The 21936-nt window shown below is 36.1% G+C and overlaps 1 protein-coding gene and 1 long non-coding RNA gene across 2 annotated transcripts in view; both read right to left on the bottom strand.

Moving 5' to 3' along the window:
- The window catches only part of DPP10 (dipeptidyl peptidase like 10), a 495948-nt gene that overhangs the window by 376421 nt on the left and 97591 nt on the right, over positions 1 to 21936 (bottom strand). The window lies entirely within an intron of this gene.
- LOC110355337 (uncharacterized) overlaps positions 1 to 21936 on the bottom strand; it is a 96792-nt gene that overhangs the window by 6166 nt on the left and 68690 nt on the right. The window contains exon 2 of the long non-coding RNA XR_010473975.1: positions 9840 to 9906. This is a non-coding gene — a long non-coding RNA (uncharacterized LOC110355337). The remainder of the gene's footprint in view (positions 1 to 9839; positions 9907 to 21936) is intronic.

Here is a 21936-nt window from a genome sequence, read left to right as displayed (position 1 = left end):
ACAAACTACTATATAGCATAGCAAAGATGTCAACTTTTGTATAGTTAGCTACTGAAAAGCAACTAGTTTATGCAATGCACATGATAGGGTGTATGACTATACACACAACGTACTTGAACACTGTTGTGTCCCACATATATTGTGATATACCAGTTCTCAAAAAAAGGCTTCCATATCAAAGTTTTTTTCATGCAGAAGTCTGAGCAAATTTTGACTCCATTAATTTTATGTGTTATGGTACAGCCTCAAGGTACAACCTACGTAAGAGCCTCTTTAGGCCCTCTCCTTCACCCAAGAAAACATTGCACACTCAAGGCCTCCCAAGGTAAGAAAGTGATGATATGAAGCACGAAGGGAAGAAAACACCCAGAGGCTCAGACTTTTCTAAAGTCACTCAACAATAGATATGAAAAGGAGATGTTTCTCTGTGCTATACATATTTTTGTGGCTGGCAATTAAATAGATTTGCTGTTCCAAAGTGGGGTGAAGATACAGAAATACTTGCCCAAATTTTGAAATATCTTGGGTGAATTTCAATAGTATATACATACTTTTGTGTATGACTTAAAAGTTCTTTCAAACTCTTTAAGTGATGAAAGCACAGTTATTGTAAGATTAAAGAATTCTGATTGAGTCAGCTCCGCTAATAAACATTTATATGTACATTGCAAATAACTCGTGCTCATAATCTGTCTCTGCTTTTCAGAACTAGTTTCCCATTCACCATAACTGATTCTTCTTTTCAAAACAAATTTCAGAGTCATAGTGAACCCTGATATTCCTCAAAATGTACCGTGAGTACAAGAGCTCATGAAGCTCTTTTGTATAGCGAAAAAGCTAGAGTAAATCGAACAAAATAGCAGGAGAAAACACACCTAAAGCACTTTTGACACGTGCCAGAAAACAAGCATTTGCGCAGCATACTGACATCAGTCTCATAAGGCAGAGAAAGCAAAATGATTCACTCCCATAATGAACATTCAAATTAAAATAGTGTGAAATCAAACCATTGTTCTTGCAATTTTAATACTTATATACTTATTCTCATTCAGCCACACATGTGGTATTGATAACATTGTAATATTCTTTCTGTATCCTTTTAAAATGTACTGTCTGGTACTATCTCCCATTCATCATACCTTGCCCTGACATTATGGCATTAAGACCACAAGAGTGCTATCTCCAGATCATAATGAGACTGGTGAAAATTATTTCTTTTTCCACTTTGATATCACCTTTGTCATAGCACAGATTAATTTTGTGTCACCTGGGAATGTATATAGTTATACTACTTTAAGAAATATATTACCTACACAACAGTACTTCGACTTTTCAGTATTCTGGTACACATCACTCCTTCATAGCTCCTCTCTTTATAACATTCCTTGAAAAGGCTACTTCCCTTTTAGATACCAATTAATGAATATGAAGCCTGAGTAACAGCCCTGTAAAACAATGAAAAGGCTGACAGGATGTCAGAATGAGAGTGGAGTGTATTCTGAATGTCTGCCCAGTCTACACATTCCCTATGGGATAATAAAGCAGTTAAAAAAAAAAAAAAAAAGGCAGTAGAATGGCTACTCAATCAAAATACAACGTGTAGAAAAGGTCAAAGCAGTAGAGAACAATGATATAATTCACAGATTATACAAGACATTAAAATTCTGATATGGCATTCTTTGGGAAAAAAGATTCTAACAAGAAAACGGCAGGACATTAATCCATTCCCATTATAACATATGTACCCAAATTGGAAAATGTACAACTGCAACCTTTGTTAAGTCTTTGCTAAGACTGGTTACATGGCTTAACTACAGATACCACATATTGAATCCCTGTGAACAAGTTCTGCTTATATTTAATGGAACTAGGTGAGGGGATGATTTTGAATAACGCAAGTTATATTTCTAAGGATATACACAGTTTAACCATATCAGAACCTCTTGCTTCAACAAGCAACTGCTTACATACTGTACAAGCCTAAAAAGACACAGATAAGTTTATTGGGTCACAACAACTCCGGACAGCGCCGCAGGCTCAGGGAAGAGTGGCTGGAAAGCTGCCTGGTGGAAAAGGATCTGGGGGTGTTGATAGACAGCCAGCTGAATATGAGCCAGCAGTGTGCCCAGGTGGCCAGAAAGGTCAACAGCATTCTTGCTTGTATCAGGAATAGTGTGGCCAGCAGGACTAGAGAAGTGATTGTGCCACTGTACTCGGCACTGGTGAGGCACCTCCTTGAATCCTGTGTTCTGTTTGGGGTTCTTCATCATAAGAAGGATGTTGAAATACTGGAGAAAGCGGAGAGAATGCGACAAAGCTGGTGAGGGGTCTGGAGCACAAGTGTGATGAGGAGCGGTTGAGGGAACTGGGGCTGTTCAGCCTGGAGAACAGGAGGCTGAGGGGAGACCTTATCACTGTTTACAACTGCCTGAAAGGAAGTTGTAGCATAGGGCATGTTGGTCTCTTCTCCCAAGTAGCAAGTGATAGGACAAGAGGAAACAGCCTCAAGTTGTGCCAGGGGAGATTTATATTGAATATTAGGAAAAAATTCTTCACGGAAAGGGTTGTCAGGCATTGGAACAGGCTGCCCAGGGAAGTGGTGGAGTCACCATCACTGGAGGGGTTTAAAAGACATTTAGACAAGGTTCTTAGGGACATGGTTCAGTGCTAGAGTTAGGTTAGGTTATGGTTGGACTTGATCCTAAGGGTTTCTTCCAATCAATATGATTCTGTGATTCTATGGAAGTATATGTAGCAGAGATGGAAACAAGTACACTTGAATGTGTCAAATTATGTTAATTAAATTATTATTATTTATATCTCTGTGGTTCCTGAATTTGTTAGTCAAGACTAAGGAAACATTATATTATATTACAAATATTATATTTCATTTGCTATTGTAAAAGAGAAGGAAAACATGGTCATCTTCACCATAAGAGTTTACAGATATAACAGTAAACATGACATGACAAGCGAGAGGAGCAGATGGCAGTAACAACTGTAAAGGCAACATAAATGCAAGATCCCAACAGCTAGTGAGGAGCCTGATCAAAAGTAGACAGAAATCAGCAGGAAGAATGGGCATCACATTAAGCCTTTGAGCCCTATTATTTTCATATCATTTGTAGTTTTTATTTCTGTAACTCAATAAGTTAATAATACCAACTACACCAAACTCTAGCTCACCCTAGACATCATCATTCAACACAATTCTTACGAATCACAACAGAAGAATGTTTTGCAAAACAATTGGAGAAAAAAAAAAAAAAAATAGTGTCTGCAGTATACTACAATATACTCCTATACTAACAGCAGCACATATTGCAAGTCCAATTTGACCAAGGCAAACATGGAAAAAATTCTGCATAGGATCATTTCTTTAAAATTTAGAACTGAAGGAAACTGAGATTCAAAAGTAAATTTACCTAAAACTACTCTGATTTTTAATACAGTTAAAATTCTCGGAATAGTTATCTGGGGAATACCTGAAGTCCAGCTTTCCATTAACATTAAACGATGTACCTTCAACTTTGACAGATCAGTAGCATTAGAGCTGGTAATAAAATTTTAAGTCAGAAAGGACATAAGCTACAAAGGGACTTCTCTTTTCTGCTGGCATGACAATCTTAATACAAATGTAGATTTTATATTCCATTATCTTTGGTGATTAAAGGTCAGTTTGTACATACAGGAAGTACAGTTTCCAAGTGGTTTGAGTTCATGCCCTTACATCATGAAACCTCCCCTATGGGGAAAAGAAAATCCTGAATATAACCATAATTAATACCGTGTTTGATGATGTAATGTGCCAGCTTTATAATTTCTTTCCTGTCTGTAGAGCCACAGCAGGTGAAATAGTTATCAGTGTGTTTTGCAGCCAAATCTCAGAGACAAGAGTTCTCGTTCCAGACTTTTCTCCTAGCCCATGACTGAGATTTATTTGCAATCATTTCTTGTCATCCCCTTTTGTACTTCAAAGCTAAACGAGCCCATACCATAGCTCAAATGTTTGGGCTGACAGCTTCAAAGATACACTCTGCTAAACACCGAACTGTGACTTGACCTTTAAAAGGATGTACTACTGTAGTATCTTATAATTACACTTTCAGGCTAAATATTTAAAGAACTTTTCAGGTTTTTAAAATCTTTAAACATTTAAACCCTTCCTGCTTATATAGAACATGCAAGAGACTGTGGACCTTTATTATAAAAACATTAAATCAAAGTAATTTGTTCTACTCTTCCAGCTTGCATCCCTAGTTATTAACAGCATTAGCTGCATAGCATACTCCAGTAAGTCAGGTCAGAGCACCAAAGAAATGAATTAGAGAATAATCTAATTTAACAACTGTTTAAATATAAAACCACAAAATCAGAGGAAAATTTAGATTGGAGGGGACCTCTGGAGGTCATCTAGTCCAATCTCCTCCTCAAAGCAGGGCTAACTTCAAAGGTGGATATGGTTGCCAAGGAACTGAATAAAATATGCATAGGAAGCAAACAGGACTTCACATTTTCAGGTGATTTTTAGGCTACAGTCTTAAGATCTCTTATGTTCTCTCTGGTCCTTTAGATCTTTCATGGTGTGTTTTTTTTCCACAGATTGTAAATCAATTTCAAAAGCTACCTTAGCTGTTTAATGATGCTGGTCAACAGTCGGTTTCCTGTTTAGTGTAACACAGGCTGGAGCTCAGTTAGTATTTTTAGTGGCAATTACATTATGCATTATTAAGAATACTGATGAAGCAATGCTGTAATGGCTCTCATCATCAGCAATCTCATTCTAAAAACAGGTCAGCCCACCACATTTAAAAGCCAACAGATTTATCAAATTGCACACTTACATTCCAGTAAACAGCAGTAAAGACATTGCCTGAAAGAAGTAAGTCAAAGTTTTTACTTCAAAGCAGCTATACATCTCCAGGTGGTCCCATGGACATTCTCCAATGTATTGAATATCTCCTAAGAAAGTGCTGATGTTGGTTAAAATCCCACAATCACAAAACAATGTCTTGCAGGAGACAAATTTTGCAGTATATTAAATTGGGGGAAAAAAATCCTTCTTGATCTACTAAGACTTAACCCAAGATATGTTCAAATGAACGAGCAAGTTTGCAGAAGGTGTTCAAGTTTTTATTTTGCAGCTCCTCCGAAAGGCTTGCTCCAGGCCCCAAGAGATGTGAAAACACTGCCCACTCAGACCTCTGCCTGTAGGATGTTGACACACAAACTCTTGTCAGTGCTAAAGCACCATTGAAACTAATGTGCGAAGACCACATATCTTTGCACACTTGTTATTAAAGGTGTCTAATAAAGTTATAAGTGTCCTTATTGATCAAGTCTCAGAGTAAGAACTAAATCGTTCACGCAGACAACTGTTTTCATGTTATTTTCTTTCATGCCTGCCATTTTTCTTTACATTTTAAAGCAGGTACTACATCAGAATAACATAACTGTCACAATGTGTACTCCTTTCTTTCTGGCAAATTAGAACTTTGGTGCAAAATACATCAGGCTACACAAGTCAAAAGCATTATGCCATGGATAAATACCCTGGTGATATTTTACAATTTGATGTCATTACAACACAAGCTTTAGCTTGTCTCTGTGACACACAGTGCAATGTTCTTTAGAGAACTAAACTGCATTTGCTGCAAAATGTTTCAGATGGGACTGTCTTTACTGTCTTTTTCCATTTCAAATGTTTGATATATATGTCTTCAGGGAAAGACCTCTATTTGCAGTGTCTTTGATTCAAAGATATTGCCATCTTCCTCACTTAGGAAGTACTAAAAACAAAGTTTATTACTGGAAAATCTGTGAGCTGTGTTATATTTACTAGCCAGTATGCTAAGCAAAAAGCAGCATATAGCATTTGGTGCCTTTTACCACTAAAAGAAGAGAAACTGACCTTGCACAATAGAAAAGAAATACATTTCCAGCATTAACTAAGTCAAAGCTCCTGGGAAGTGTGTAGTGTCGTCACAATTTCTTTTATACAGCTAGTATTGATGTGTGCATGGCTGCAGAGAGGGTAGAAAGAACAGAAAGGCCAGGATTTAAGAGTATAAAAAATCAAAAAGATGAGGACAAACTATTATATGCACACTGTATTATTTGAAATCATATCACCAAGTATCAGTAGATAACTGTATACCACTCTGTGCAAATCATTTATTATGATCAACTTAAGTCTTGAGAAGCCATACTACAAGTCAAGATCATAATACCATATTTATGTCTCCAAAGAGATGACATGCTATAAGAAAGAAAGGATATCCTGTGATTTTACTTTCTTTTGGTATTTTGTAGGAGACCACTATACAGAGAAAAGTTAGGTCTTACGTGGCCATATGACAATAAAACTATAATCTTTTGCTCAGTTCTACTAATCTTACCATACACAATCTAAATTCATGTGGCCAGTACAAAATGACATCCAAGGTACATCATGTTTTACAAAAGCTCCTGAAGGTTCATTTTACCTCCCATCCTAATATGCTTTAAATTAATCACTTCCTTGGTACTGAAATCCACCCACTTCTGGAACAAAACATAACAATTGCATGAGGCTATATAGCATAACACAGAGCTTGGACTCACTAGCTCAGCACTGTTGTATCTCATATAAACTGGGTGTTCAGGTAAGTAACAGACACAGGGTATTGACTGAGCATTAGCAGCTGCATCTGGATATTGGGAAGCAGCATTGGGCAACCTCAAGTCACAAGAATTCTCTTCAGACTCCGCCATTCCTGGCATGGAGGATCCTTTATGGATCAATCAAGAGTGACAGAGACTCCCGATTTCAGAGCTCAGACCAGCAAGAGATGTGGCCCGTGTTCGCACTGCATCTGACCTAAGGCTTTCTATGCAACAGATTGCATAGGAAGCCATTGTATACATACACAAGAGACGCAGAATGTATTCCATATCAAGTTCCACATTTTAACACAGATGCATCTCACACTGGAAATCAGATTAAAAATGGCAGTAGAGGATATAAGATCAAACCAGCACTTGTGGAAAGCCATGGCAATATCCCTGATGATAAAAAGCAACCAAGAACTAAGTTTTCTACATGTGCTGAGCATGCAGCACTGAAATATTAATAGTGGCTAATACTGTTATGGGAACTGAGGTTCAGTATAGACTGAAGGACAATCTCATTCACCTGAACTGCCACAACTCAGAAAACACAGACTCTGTATGTTGTTTGGAAACCTCCTTCTCAACATGTCCAGTGAGAATATTAGACAACACACACATTCAGGGTTTTCTGCTGTTGTTGTTTTTATATCATGAATAATTTCAATAACAAGATCCTAAACATAATCCAGCTCCCCGGTGGGACATCACTATTCTTATATATATCTGTTGTTAAAATAGTGCCTAAAATACCAGTCAGGTGACCTAATTCTGCCAAATGACAGTAATAATCATTAATAAAGCAAGCTCACTAATGGTCTGTAATTATCAGATGAACTGGGTACTGTGTTGCACACTTTTCCCTTGAAAAATCATGGCTGTTATTCTGCAAAAGAGTATTCACACATCGTGCTGGGTGGCAGGAATATGTATTTGAATAGTACTCCATGCACACATTAAAGCTCAAGTCTTTTTGACTCTAGCCCAGTGAAGTAATGGAAAGACTCAATACTAAATCAAGTAGAGAGTCCTAAAAATGTGACAGTATTTTCTCTTTATTATTTATAGAGCTTTGGAATCATCTAGTTCCCTACAGTTAATATACCTTCATATGAGTTCCTCAGATATGACACTGGAGCCTGTGACACTCTGCCTGCCCAACACAGCCTTTCCCATTTAGCCATGTATAGACCTCTAAAGAAAGACATTTAATTATTACATGCAAAAATAATTCTTGACAACAGAACCAAAGGGAGGAAAACAATCCCATTTATAGCTTATTTTGCCTGATGAACATGCTAATAAAAATGCATTACACTGAATTACTTAAGTGCAAGAGGAAAATTCAGTTGTATGTTCTATGTACACTAGAAGTCACTGTTTTATTTTCTGTAACACTTATTGTGCCTTCAGTTTGCAAAACCTGAGCAATCAAAAAATCCTTGCATCCGCTTTAATTGCTCCCATACCCACTGTGTAAGTGCTTACATAGCGATTCTTCTGATACACATTTAAAAAGTGTCAGTTTTCTCATTTTTTAAAGTAGTTAACATAGACCTCACATAATCATCTTAAGCCATTATCAACACTACGTTGTTCTTTTTTAACACTTAAACCTTCTTTTATGGCATATATCTATGTAATTGCAGAACAGATCTGCTTTGAGATCACTAAATTTTTGTTTCTTTAACTTCGATCATTCAAAGCTGTTTGATGGAGAGATAAATTATGTGAAAACGGAAAATTTAGTCTAAAATAATTGGACACATTCATTAAGATATTAAAACAGTAGGTGAAATATAAAAAAAATAAACTTGTCAACATTTTCCCAGACTATTACCTTCTGTATAGCACACTGAAATCTGTTGCAGAAGGTTAAATGGTGACCATACAAATACAACAATATCAGATACTTTGAACTAATTTGAAGTCACAAACCCTTCTTTTTGGTCCATCAATGATTTTCATTATGAAGATGATATGATAACCTGAGTTATTAGAAAAAGTAATTTCCCAGTTACTGTATGGAAAGGCAGTAATTACTTTTTCAATAAAGAAAGTGAGTATTATTAGGACGGCAAAAAAGAAACAAATTAGCTTTATACCCTACACTCAATTAAACTATCATAGCAATAAGGCAATGAATTAAGTTGAGGGAAGGAATGCAATTTTACATAAAAGTGTTTAAACTTTCCAAAAATCCACTGAAATAAAACATAAGAGCAGTATAGCTATGCTAACAGCTCCTAAGAACCTATGTAAAAATAGACTTATAAAATCTAAGTATGTGTATATGCATAGTTTAGCATGTGATTCTGGTCCTAAGAGTAAACAGAGTGTTCAACAGGGATAGTCTTCTGTGCTAATCTCACCTATTATAAATTCATATAAATTGGGGTACCACAAATAAAGATTTTTCCATTATTGAAAAAAAAAAAATCCAAAATCTTTTAGGATCTTACCATAAATCTGAAGTACTTTTGTATATAATCACATTTTAGCCATTGCACACTTTACATTTAAAATAAATACAGTGTCCAAGATTTTTTTGAATAGGAATTCAGAATGAGAAGCCTGTTTATGAAATTTCTGTTTGCGTACATTGAATCAATCCAAATAATTAGTGCTCATATCTTTTTAATGCTGCTTCTTTCATCTTTAGACATTAACAATGATTTAATTAAACATGTTTCTATTATATGACACATTCATCTAAGGTTGTTCATGGAAAATATTTGCCCATCTCTAACTTTACCCTGATAATCTCAAAAAAAAAAAACAAAAAAAAAAAAACAAAGCAATCCAAGAGTTTTAAACTTCAGGCAAAGAATCATTGTATGAATCATGTAATTACAAAAGCCAAAAAAAACTTAGGCAATTGTAAGCTCTGGAAATCAGGAGTGATTCCCAGGTTTGCATCTCGCATGTGTGACCGACATTTCCCTTTCACCAACCATGTACCATGGTTCCCACAGGGTTGAGACAATCACCGAATAAACAAGTTAAATACACAGATCAGAACATGATGACTACAGGTACCCAATGAGATCTGACAGCGCAGGAAATCCTGTGTAATCTAACAGTCCAAACACAGTCGTAGTCACCTTTGGTCCCCCTTCTGTTCTGGGCAGAACGACAGATAAAGGCAAGCATAGGATCTCCCTGTTTATCTCAGCTGAACAAACGCTTACCTGTTTTAGGATTAGAGAAGGGCTACTGGGAGTCTAGACTCTTAACTTCAAGATCTCAGGTAAGTGCCTGCAGTAAGGTGAGATAAAAACAAATCTTAAGTGTCTCATAAGTGAGAGAAAATCTAATTTTGTTTCACTTGCTGTTCCTAATTCATTCAATGTCAATTCCCATAAAGCTCCTGTTTATGAATCTCATAAGTTCTATACTAAAGAGGTTTTATTTGTAATTTTTGTTTTGCAGTTCTTTCTGTTGCTTCAGAGATGAACCATAACTTAAGAAAATAAAATACTATAGGTGAGATTTTTCTAACAATATGAACTTAGCCAACACCTACCAAACGTAAGAATGCTGGAAAACTGCTCAGTCAGGAGTTTCAAAGTGACCAAGACTATAGCAAGACGACTGTTCAGGTATAAAGTGTAATCTTCCCAAATCTCATTCAGTCTCTTCTGATTCAGAGAACACTGTCTATTCTAACTCTATATAACCAATGCAAAAAGGAAACTAACTTCTAGCTATGTTTAGCTAGTAATACACAGCATCACTACAAAAAAGATACAGGCAATATTCAGTATTTTAGGCTTTTACTATCTGAATTTTTGCATGTAGCAACTGTAACTATTGAGCTCCAGAATCTAAGGATCATAGTTTGTGAACATCTGTTTCATTTTATTGTTCAGCTCCTTCATCAGGCATAGTGCAGCATTGACTCGAGTTAATGAGTCTTACTGTGTTATCTCCTCAGGAGTGTTATGTAGCAGAATATTTCACATATTAGTGCACCATGGCTAGTATGACATTCTATGGTCATCAAATATAATTTCTTTTAGTGAAATTGACCTAAACATTGTCCTCATATCTCTAGAGGATGTAGAAAAAGTTAATTCTAACTTTCAGAATATTTGAGGTTAGTGAAATTTAAGCAATTAAAGTAACCTTCAAGCTTCTTAGTGGAAAAGGAAGGCAGTAAGACTTTTTAGGCTAAAATTTTGTAACTTATCATGCACACCGTTTCAGAAGTGAACCTGAAGTATTCAAAAAGTAAATTCAAAGCCGATCTTTATTTTCACTAGGAAAATGAGAATAAAACCAGAGTATTTCCATTGCAAAGTTAGTCTCTTTTTTGCATTATCAAGTACTATTTTAGCTTCAGTCTCAAAAGGAATCTTACATGACAAAATGTCCATGTCTCAAAGCATGAGGGTAAAAAAACCAAACCACCACATCTCCTAGAGAAGATTCATATTATTTTACCCCCATTTCTTCCATGAACTTATGCTTCATTATATAATTTTTTTCCTCCAAAGACTATATATTAGTAAATTTGCTGTTGATTACAGAGTTTTTTTTTCTCTCTCTAATAGTTAGAGACCAGAATCAAGCTAAATCCTTTTGCATTTTTTTCATAATAGGCCCCACTTCTTTGCCTTGGCATCTGAGCTTATTAAAAGGATGGTCAGTGATTCCAACCATGATTGCTTGATATAGTCAGAGCTGCCCACAGAATTTGTGCATCAATCTCTTCAAACTTTCTTTTCCCTTTGTTAAGTTTTAGGTGCTTATGCTTCCTCTGGAAATTGGTATTGGACTAGTCAGCTGCTGGAACATTACCCATCACCAGCCACGCTTTCACAAGCAACAAAATCCACTATGTTTTCAGTCGCTGTTTTTATAGATGTTAAATGCTGGAGATTTTTCATTCCAGTTTTTAAGAAATAAAACATAACCCAGATAGGTTTAATGTGTAACAGTGACTTATCTCAGTATCTCATCTCTAATAATTCCTATCATTACTATATACATATATGACTTATTTCAGGTTGAAGATGAGTCTCAATGCAAAACAAAGACTTTACAGTCCTAGGAAGAGTAGGAGTTGCATCTCTTCGATGCTATGATCAGAACAAAACATCACACAATATATCAAATGCAAGGAAGGCAGGAAGACATTTTGGCCAAGAAGAACGTATTCAGAAACAAAAATAGCACCGCAAGAGATGCTTTCTTCCCCATAATACTCAACAGCTCCAAAAAAATCATTCTTTGAAGAAGGAGGCCCGGTAGTGAGCCCACAGTGTATTTGAAATTCTGAAAAGCAGAAATAGGCCCTATATTGTAGTCCTATCTATTTCAAAAGAAATTTTACTGTTAGTACCAGAAATATTACCTCCCTATTTCTTTGATTACTGTGCTTATGGCACACTCAAGCAGTTGAACCAAGGTTTCTTGATTTATTGTGAATTTCACTGAAGGCAACATTTTACCTGCTAAAGTAGATATTAAAAATCCGAGATTGAAAGTTCTCAGAAATCCAACATAAACTCTTCTTGCTGAAAGGACAATTCAATAACAGCTCTGAAAGATTATAGCATACAGCAAAATTGCCATGTTCATTTTATATATATAAAGCCAATCAAGTATTAGCTGTTCTTGGCCTCCTGTTTATTTTTAAGGCCTAACACAATGAACCCAGGTTTTAAAATGCTGAATTTTATTCACCACCATAAAATTACCCCCCAAAAAATCAAGTAAATTTTAAGCTGTAAATCAGTCTATTTCTATTTTTCCACCTTTTTAAAAAAATTATGAGTAATTTCTTTTGTTACAGTTATAATTGTGCTGAATTACTCCGGCAGAAAAGGAATGTTCAAGGTCTCTACTACTATTGTAAGGGTATCACGTTCACTCATTTCCCAGGATATGAATAGACATCACTATAATAACTTAAGTATCCTGTGGTACTGAGAACAATAAGAGATCCCACATTTGTACTGTCTGAGGTGGTGCAGGGCTATTTTATTCCAAATTTGATCATGACTGCAGACATTTGACCTGGCCCCACTTAATGCAATCTTGCTCCAGCTTCTTCTCCTTGTACATGCAAAAGAATTGAAAAGCAGATCTGAGCAAAAAATAAGTATCACAAGTGAAGATAAATGTCCATACTACAAAAGAAGATGGAATTACTTGTATTGATCAGTTAACAGCTAGTTGTTTGCTGGTTCCCTACCAAGCATCCAGATCTTTGCAAGACTTATTCTTTGGCTAAGTCGTCTTGGCTATTTTACAGAAAACATAGGCAACTCACATCAAAGACACCTGAGAGCTCAGTGCTGCAACTTTGAGTAAGCCTCCTCAGGGATCTACTAGCCTTGATACCCAATGCCTACTGAAGTAGTAAGTAAATAATCTATATTTAAATAAAAAAAATATGTGAATCTGTTGAATAATTTATTTTAAGAGTTTTAAGTTCATGAGACCAATGAGAGAGAGAAGATAACCCACACTCCTTCATGACACTTATCTCCTACATATGACACTGAAAAGATGAAAATCAAAAGACAACAATCAGTATTATTATTGCTGCAACATTTTGCCAAAGCAAATGAGATTTCATTACCTTTGTGGGATCTAAATGAAGCAAGTTTAGGTCTTTTAAATTTATGTCACATGCTCATATATGCACTGAGGCATAGGTAACACCAGACACAGTAGGATATAATGCTATTTCATTTACTAAATCAGGTTTTAAATTTTAAATCTTGCCTTGTGATACAGAATGAAGCTACAAATAGTCATCTTTATCCAGTGTAGTGGTTTAACATGAGCTAGCACTATAAGCAGGATAACTGCTCACTCACTCCCCACCACTCCTGCCTGTATGCAGGAGAGAATCAAAAGGGAAGAGATAAATTTGTGAACTGAGATACACACAGTTTAATGAAATAACAAAATCACACCAATATATTACTACTTGTGATCATATATATAAAAATGGAAATGGAATATAAAAGATACTCAAAGCAATTCCTCACAAACTCCATCCGCACCGAGCAGCCAGTCCCAGGAAGCAGCACCTGGTCCAGAACTGCTGATCCGGGAGAGACAAAAGAGAAAGATGCAAGAAAGACCCAGAGGCCTCTGCAAAACAGCATGATGGCAAAAAGTGGAACTGAAGAATGTCCCGGACAGAAGTCTCCTGAGCAGGTCTCTGTGCCAACTCCAAGTCACTCCAACACTAGCCAGAAGATCCTGACTCTCCTTAAACATGAAGCATGACACTAAAGGCACGGAATACTCTTATTGATCAGTCTGGATGTCAGTCAGCTCTGCCCCATCCATGCCCCCTTCCCAGCTGCCTCACACCTGTGGGCAGAGAACCCAGAACGTCCTTGGCTCTCAGAAAAGAGCAATTAAAAACATTAACTCCGTTTCTTGTTCTCAAACTAAATCCAAACAATGACCATGCTAGCTATGAAAAATAAAGGTTTTTAACTGCATGAAGAAAATTAACTCATTTTCAGTCAAACCAGCACATCAAGCCAATTGTTATTATAGGGATGTGCCATCCTGAGAGGATTTCTGCAAGTGGATTTGAAAGCAGTGACAGAGACCTGACGAGCAAAACAATGACCTATCATCAGACATCTTTCTCTACCATGGAAATCCCCAGAAACAAGCCTCTGTCTAGATGCCAGAACTGACTGATGAACAACACCTGAATACAGCATAAATGAAACAGCCTGTCAAAGGTGTTCATATTTATTTTGTATGTTTTTATCACCTTAAATGACATAACAAAGGTATTCCAAATTTTCAGTCATCAATTGCTTATATTCATTGCACATACAGTTTATATTTTTATGAAAGTTTAATAGTTAGTAATCCTCATTGCTTTTCTAATTCTTCTGAATTTTTCTAAGCAAAAGGACCTGGTGAGTGAACATTTCCCAACCACAATTATAGTACATTTAGCAAGCATTTGGGCAAAAATGCACATTATGCTTCTCTTATCTGGACAACTTGATCTATCTGAATGCTATAAGAATTTTCCTCTGCAATCAAGTATTTTCATTTTATGTTGTAACCATGGATTACTACTGAAAACAGTCATGCTGTGAGGCTAAGGAATAAGAAAAGTTTTGCATTATTTCATGCAGCAGTACAGGGTAGTAGTGCAACAAAATGCTGATTGGTATTTTGAGGATAATACACCTAAGTACAACAGAAAGGTTGAAAAGTAAATTTTACTGGGGGGAATTTGAACAGAGCACCTACCCAGGGATGTCAAACTAATTTTCACCAGGGGCCACACGGGCCTCACGGCTGCCTTCAAATGTAGGAGTAGCTACATTTATACAGTCCCAAATTTACATTCGGTCCTTTAAAAGCAACCGCAAGGCTGATGTGGCCCCTGGTGAAAATTAGTTTGACACCCCTGCACCTACACAATCCTAGAGAGAAATAAAGGATTATTTATCTTTTTTTTTTTTTTAGGAAATATCCCTGAAAGTGCATACCTTATACAGTCTTCTATGGTAAAAAGATGTGAGAACTGTAGACTGTAGAAAATGCGCATTTTTCAACATGAGTTTATACTACAGAAATGTATGTAGGTACTACTGAAAGCTTTGACTGCATCTTGTACATTCTGGGACACTTGTGGCACTACTGAGAAGCAACCCCTCTCTCTCAATTTCATACCGAGTACAGAAGGACGAAGTCCTACTGCAAAAAGATGCATTTTCAAGAACTACTTCTACTATAAAAGAATTCTAGCAAGGCTAGTATATCTTCTGCGTGCACCCGAGATCTACATTTTGCTTCAAAGCACAGTAATCTTTGAAAGCTCCTGTGCCTTTGTCTTTTCCTGTTCACGGTTTTCACTGAAACATCAGCTAAATGATGCCTTCATAAATATTCACAGTAGCCTTTACTCAACTGCAGGAGACAATGGAAGCCATAACTCTTTAATCACCAAAGCCAACTACAATAAATTTTCATTTTGATATGATACTTATACATTACTCAGATATATTACTTATCTGCACTTAAATTACAGGCTTACTTGTTCTGTAGTAAGTTTACTTACCTGGACTCAATATAATATCATGCGCAAATTCACAGATTCTGTCTTGCTTCATGCGCTTCTACAAGTACACTAGGTATACTAGTATTATAAAACTAAACTGAGCACTGTGAAATACTGCCATTCAAAACAAAGTGCTAAGGGTTTGCAGTTATCAAGCCCACATAGAAAAAATCCACACAAATTCAAGAGCATAACATCAGTTTTAACTGCCAACAAAGTAAACAAGTTGCTTACGCAGCAACTCCTTTGGGACTCTCAACTCCAATAAGTTCCAAAATGCACAAATGGATTTTGTTCCATTCAACCTAAATTGCCCTGCACACACTGGAATACTGAGTAGTTCACCCTTTCTCATTATGTTTCTTGGGGGAAACATGGTGAATTAGTGATTTATTATCTGATTGCCCACAATGGCCATAGCTGCACCTTGACTCACATAGTAGGATTTCTGAGAAATCAAAGCTAGAACTTGCATCTGCATTTAATATAATAATGCAGCTTTTAAAACTGGAATTTAGGGGATTTTTTAAAAAAAAAAAAAAAAAGCAGCTTCTTAGTAAGAGATTAATTACATGGTAAGTCAGGGGAGAAGAAAAAAAAATAATAAGACCAGAATAGTCCAACTAGAGGATTTTTCTTTTAATTGAACATATAACTCTATACCGCTGCATATTACCACGAAGACAACCATCTTCCATTATATTCAACAGCACTAGTAAAGTCCTATTCATGGAGTCTACTGTTACATGACATTATGTGAATAGAGCAACTTAGAAAAGAACCGTCATTCTAATTTAAGCAGCATAGGGAAACAATAACTTGACACCAAAATTGGAATAGAATTACTATGGTGCAACTCCAAATTGAAGACAATTATTTTAGATTTATGCCATCCTACTAGAGCAGAATCTAGTTACATTTATTACAACAGGTGACACAAGGAGTGTTTGGAGGCACTAGGGCTTTATATATTACTAAGTTCAAAATCCAAATGTGTGTGCCCTATTCACAATGTAATTTCAAATTGAATTTACCATACAGTAGCAGGTATCTATCATGTCAAACAATTTAAGGTACAGTTACCATTCATTCTGCTTCAAGACCTAGACTGCTAACCTCCACTGAGTTAACTTGTCACTGTGAACAAATGCAACTCAATGTCAAGGTCATATAATATGACGAAAATTCAGGAAACTGCTTGAAATTCCCATTCTCATCCTGGAAGTAAACAGCTCCAGAATACTTAAAAGTATTATTTCTATTTATCACACATATTAACCATATTAATTTAAATAAGCACAGAATGAAACAGAATATGGATAATGAGTTTAAAAACAGATGCCCACTTAACGTCAGGCTTTTGATTAAGGTACCCAAATTAGGAGCATCTTTATATGTGGGATACAGAGACACAGAGCTCAGAAGGGCAGTTCAGAAGTCCATCTCACTCATCTGCTGGTGACATCCATCACGAGTTGTCCCACTGAGACTATACTGTCCTGAGAGTTACTACAGTCCTAAATTCACACTGATGACAAAGTGAAGGAAGTCAGCTGATCTGGGGCCAGAATAACTAAGTTGCTTCTTGGGCTCAGATGTTGGACAAGTCTAGTCTTCTATTTCTAATATAGAAACACTGACTGCTCTATAATTCACTATTTACTGCTTAACATGATTGATTACTGAATTGGGGGCAACAAAAGTCAACTTCTTGAGCATTTATTTCAATCCCAAATAATTCAAAGCTAAATAAATACATAATCTTGAGTCCAGATATGCATATGCAGACATCCAATTGTGCTTGGACTCTCTCCTCTTCTTCAAGTAGCAAAAATAAAAATATGTATTTTTTCAATGGAAAGATTCACAGTGATAAGGTTGAAAAGGCCACATTCAACTTAAAATTTGAAAGCAACATGTTTAAGTGACACACCTATTAAAGAGCTTGGAAGGAAGTTGAAACCAAACAGTCAGATGTTTCAAGCACTATAGTGACAATTATGTGGAAATATGAAACTTTTACGTTAAATGAAGGATCATTCTCATTTTATGTTTTTGCTGCAAAAGGCTTAATGAGACAGCTTAACTCAAAGAAAATAACTTCAAAGAGCATTCAAGAAAACAGCCTGCATAAAGGGCAGACCTTTGCCTCTCACATAAAGCAGCTAATCAAGAACAGCCTTAGGAAACAGGAAAAATGTTTCTTTCACTCAATTATGCAACAAGACCTGTTTTGCAGAGTCAATTTTGGAATAAAAATTCACGTGTGCAGGTGTTACAGTGGTTATTGCAAACACTGCTTTGTTCTAGAAAATACCTGATTTACACACACGCACACCCCCCCCCCTTCCTGCCCTCCAATCAAGCTGGTGTTACAATTAGCATTACAAGTGTTATAACTTCTAGGGAATTTCACTGTTCCTTGCTAATACTTATTGAAACATTGACTGATTTCTGTTCCCCTCCATTTTTTTTTTTTAGTAGTTTAATTTAAAGAATGTTCTCTTTGGACCTAATGGTAATGGTCACTGCATACAAAAACTCTGGAATTTACCTTATTTATCAAGTGTGGCACTAATTCAATATTGACTATTCCAATGCCAGGTCACACATTTCTTTATCACAGTCCTAACTGCACTGAGGCGTTTGGGTAATTACACAGGAAAGTCAGCTATTCTTACATGAGGCTACTATTTGCTTGAGATACACAATCCTTATTTACTGTAGGATTATCTCTGTTGGTATAAAAGTAGCTTCTTGAGTAGAAGACCATATAGCAATCTATCATCAGTCCCAAGCATCCCTAGTTGATAATGTCAAGTACAGCAACCTAAGTGGTGATACTTTGCTCTTGGTTCCTGAGAAGACAGTTGTATTTTTCCTGAAGTATTATACCATCTCAAATCAATGATGCACTCTGTGGCAAAAGTTGGGATATTCAGGACAGTTTTAAACCTGGTCATTCTAGTATTGACCTACACTTCACCTTGAGACAGCTTTTTGAGAAAATAGCTGGATTTTATAAGCTCTGGACAGCATATTTTATAGATTTCTGGCAGGTCTCTGATTCAGTGTACTAAACAACTTAAGGCTCTGATCAGGTGTCCTTGAAAGGAGAGCATTATTGACAGAAGAGCTTTAAAAATGGGCTGTAGAGCTGTGTTTGTGTGAGCAGCACGGTGAGTCACTTATACAGCCCCATCTCCTGTGTTATATTTACACAACATGAAGACAAAGGTTCATTATCAAACAATTAAGACACAAAGTAAACCCTTGCCATAAACATAATGCAGCCTACAACTCCAGAGCACAATTAGTCTCCAAATCCAGATTGTGAAAAGATGGCTATGGTTACTGGATGAAATACGTTTACTGTTTATTCAATACTTGGGTGATGATGCCATAAGCTGCATCTACATTAATAAATAAAAAAGGTTTCTGTCAACAAACTTAGCAGACTGCATCTCTGATCATCTGTACTGTTTAGTTCTTAGCTTACTCCCTAATTCAGTTTTGACAGGTCCAGTTCTCTCTCTCCAATGCAAATCTGCTCCAAAGGGAAAGCCCTAAACAGCATGGGAATGATCAGGCCATGCCACTTCGCTTCCTCTTTCATTTAACAGGACAGATGTAGCAAAAGTGAAAAGAGACTTGTTAAAGGGAGGGACCCTTAGACAGAAACTGTTGATATTATGTTTGAGTCCCATCACTGTCTATTCTGGATAACATGACACAAAATCAACCCTACATAACAGCTCTACATACCGTTTTATTCCACATTACTGAAACTAGGCTGCTCAGGAGCAATGAAGAACTGAACTGATAGATTTTCATTTCTGACTGCCTGGTAGGATGAAGATAAGCACTGAGGCTATTGATTGGCATCACGGAGTGATGGCAGCTGATCTGGCTCTTGTTCAGTTTTGGTGACACAGTTTCAGAAATATCACACTCAGTATATTTTCACTAATAGCACTTCAGCATCCCACTGCAATGTTACTACAAAGCTTGGTGAAATATTATTACAAATTAGGTGTAGCCAAATAATTGCAAAATTCTTACAAAATTTCAGTTATGCAATATCAAATTTATAACCATCAGCGTGCCCCCATTTACTATAATCATGATACTGTTATGGGCTGTATTAAGTTAGTTTTAGAGCTTAAACTCCAGTCTCTTATTTATTACAGGTAGGATTAAAATACGTAAGTACCTAAATATATTGAAAACCTACACAATGGATTTTACAGCTACTAGACAATTCTACTTTATGCTGACTTTGAGCAACATAATGCTCACCCTGTGACCAATATTTGGTTTAAGATTTTGAAAAAAGAATAACTTTGTTTTCTTGGGTTTTCAAATCAAATTGGTCTAAAAACATCAAAAATATTATTTTCCTTCCAAATTAAGTGATACTACTACTACTGCTCTTAACTATGTATTTACCTCAAACCACTTCAGAGGGGAAGTGATCAGCTGGACATTTGACTTTGGTAGTTCCTATTACTCTTTTCCCTTGTTCACTCTGTTATTTTAAAATTAGTTCTCCTACATTTACTTGTAAATATCCTGGATTGTTGAGCTCTTTTGAGAAAGCCTGTCTACATTTTTCAAGAAAGTAAACCAAATAGGAAGAACCTCTTCTCTTGGATTAATTGGTTAAAAGTCATACATGAAGTACTGTAACAATGTAAAAGTTATTCTTGATAGTCAAAACTAGAACTAACTGTAAAATAAAAACAAAGAGCATCATGATAATAAGTAACGGAGCTCTAAAGTCACTGTGCATTGTTCTCAAAATGTCAGCTCCAGTCTCAGTGGCATCAAGTCTTTTTCTAATTACCTGAATTGGTCTGGTAGAATCTAACATACATTCTTCCACATACCTCTATAGCACCTTTTTTTTTGTTCCATTTTATCAAAATTATTTACAAACCATTATATTCAATCTCACATTAAATTAACTTTTTCTTAGTTCTAAACATAATTTTATATCATGCTCATTGCACTTCAATGACATATTATTATTTTAAAATAGCTTATCTGTACATTTTCTGTGAAATATCATTCTCAATGAATGACCTAAGTTCAAACAAAACTAAGTTAATATGAAATGCTACACAAAATTCATGCAAAATAGTTAATAGAACAATCATAATTGCAAAGAACATTTTAAATTACTCTTAAGATAAAAACTAACATACATCAATGAAAGCAAATGTGATGACAATTTAAACCTCTATTGTATACTATTTTTCAAATTGTTCCTGTTCTTTGCTGGTTGATTAAATATGCCAATCAATGGGCCAAATTCTGAGATCATGATTCAGGAAGCAACGAACACTTCAAGCTTTGGCCAAACTATTTAATAACCCAACAATCCTCTTAGCAAAATCTGTGTGTGCATTTAGATTTATAAATTAGCAATGCAGAGATGAAGTCATTTTTCTAGGTACTGTCTTGGCTGACACACCACAAAGTGAATCAAATAGCAGAAGCCCAAAAGCACGTGATGGGGTAGCAAAGCTTTCCAATTAGGGAATGTTTATTTCCATTAAGGGTGAGACATGAAATTCACAGTCTGAGTCTCAGCTAACAGGCTACATACTTTCTTTGTTCAAAGTGCATTTGTGCACAAGCACCAATGGGCCACTGTAATTCAAATTCTGGACTAACGTTATATATGACAGCCATCCTGTTGCCTGCAACAGCTAAAAACAAAACAAAAACCCCAAATAAACAAGCAAAAAAATTCACTTTCGCAGCCAGAGATCCTTTGCATTTTCTATCAATTGGGAACATCTTCAGGAAGGTGGGGGAGGCAGAGGGAGAGCCCAAAGGACTATGTTCTGTTCTCAGCAATTGAAATGTTTTATCAATAGACAATTCTTTCTCCAAGACCAAATTCTGATGCTTGAGGCATAGCAGCAAAAAGCCTAGAAAGTCTGATTTATGACCTTGGAGCAGTTTGATCCCGAAGTGAGTTGACCAATCCAGCTTTAGGTAAATCAGGCAAATGTTACATAGGGAATAAGGACCTCAGTTTATGAAAGAGGATGGGATGATGATCCAGCTGCACATCCATTAGTCAGATTTTGATAACACACAGAGTTTAGAAAATGTTTTAACGGAATGTGCAATGGAAGACAAGAAAGTAAATAGAAAATGAGCTAAAAACCAATGCAGATTTAGCAAATGCAGATTTGCCAGATAAATTTGAT

The sequence above is a fragment of the Columba livia genome, chromosome 7 (assembly GCF_036013475.1).
Source record: "Columba livia isolate bColLiv1 breed racing homer chromosome 7, bColLiv1.pat.W.v2, whole genome shotgun sequence".
Classification (NCBI taxonomy): domain Eukaryota; kingdom Metazoa; phylum Chordata; class Aves; order Columbiformes; family Columbidae; genus Columba; species Columba livia.
The sequence above is the reverse complement of the archived record's forward strand: the minus strand, read 5'-3'. Positions and strand labels throughout refer to the sequence as shown.